Source organism: Montipora foliosa, chromosome 1 (genome assembly GCF_036669935.1).
Source record: "Montipora foliosa isolate CH-2021 chromosome 1, ASM3666993v2, whole genome shotgun sequence".
In the NCBI taxonomy this organism is placed as follows: domain Eukaryota; kingdom Metazoa; phylum Cnidaria; class Anthozoa; order Scleractinia; family Acroporidae; genus Montipora; species Montipora foliosa.
Window position 1 is genome coordinate 55778019 of NC_090869.1, and position 1287 is coordinate 55779305.

General features: G+C 43.0%; 1 long non-coding RNA gene across 1 annotated transcript in view; it reads left to right on the forward strand.

The window, feature by feature from the left end:
• The window catches only part of LOC137979259 (uncharacterized), a 14368-nt gene extending 14257 nt beyond the window's left edge, over window positions 1-111 (forward strand). The window contains exon 4 of the long non-coding RNA XR_011118286.1: window positions 1-111. This exon is cut by the window's left edge and continues 708 nt beyond it. This is a non-coding gene — a long non-coding RNA (uncharacterized lncRNA).
• Window positions 112-1287: the final 1176 nt, after the last annotated feature.

Here is a 1287-nt window from a genome sequence, read left to right on the forward strand (position 1 = left end):
AAGGGCATGTCTGTTGCTAAATGTCTTTCCTATTCAAGAAACGCGGACTGTATATTAAGGTAAGGTGGCGGGTCTTCAAGCTCTTCCATCAAATACCCGAGGAACAGGAGAAGTCAGTCCCTCCGTGTGGAAAATGTTTTAGTTGACTTACTTTCCCACAAGACGACTAATTCAATTACGACTGATCTTATGTAAATATCGCCGAGTTTGTTGACATTTAATCTTTGCCATGGCTCCATGGTGTTTGGAAAATTCTTTGCCTTTTTTAGGAACCAAAAACGAAAGCTACTTATCCCTCCCCAATATTGAGCCACGGGTGTTTTGAAGCACGGGGAAGGGGAAACAGACACAAGTGTTTCAAGATTTTTGACGAGTATTGTAGCAACGACAGAGTTGTTCCGACCAACTCCGAGGAACTCTGAACAACTCTAAGCAGCCGCCGAGTTGCGTCGAGCCTTATAGGTCCTCTTGATCCAAGTGCGTCAGTGCCAGCGGAAGTAATGTTGTTTAGGTGATTAAGTGTACCAACTTTCGTAATACTTTCTCTTCCTTGCTTCATAAGAAAAGTCGTTATCTTCAGTCAATTCCGTGTCTTTAGGAAAATGTTCTAGGTCGAACAGACTGTTCAGCAGGTACTTCCGCTTACTTATCGCAGCTTCTACAGTCTCTGCATAATCCATGTCATCGTCGTCCTTAAAACTACGTATTGTTTGCATAACCTTCTTGTGCACTGGATCAGTTTTGAGGTGGTGGTACCACCTTACATATTGCAAATATACGTGTCGTAGCTTTTTGCGGTAAACAGAAAGCAGATGGTTGGCAGCTTGAATCTGAGCCTCATGCTTTGGCAAACCCTGACGTAAATGTTCTTGCACCTGTCCTTCCCAAGCTGAGTTTAGGTCACTGATAACTTCTTCTCGTAGTTTATCCCATGGATCAACTTCTTCATTTTCTGTGCAACACTCTGTATCGCCATCTTCAGTTTCTTCCCCACCATCGTCTTCGTCCTCGTCATCATCCTCATCGTCATCATCACCAACCTCGTCGTCCTCGGCTTCATCTCCATCTTCATTTAAATTATCCTCTTCATTATCGTCCTCGTAATATTTTTTCAGCTTTTCGTCCCAAACCCCCTTCCTCATCTGAAAATCTGGCCATTGTTTCTTCATCATTAAATCGTTTTGGGCAACTCACAGTCTCATGTCGATCTCTGTTGAACTTGCGGCTAAATGCTCTCTGACAGAATTGACAAGAATGCATCATTCAAAGTAAGAGTTGAAAACTAGT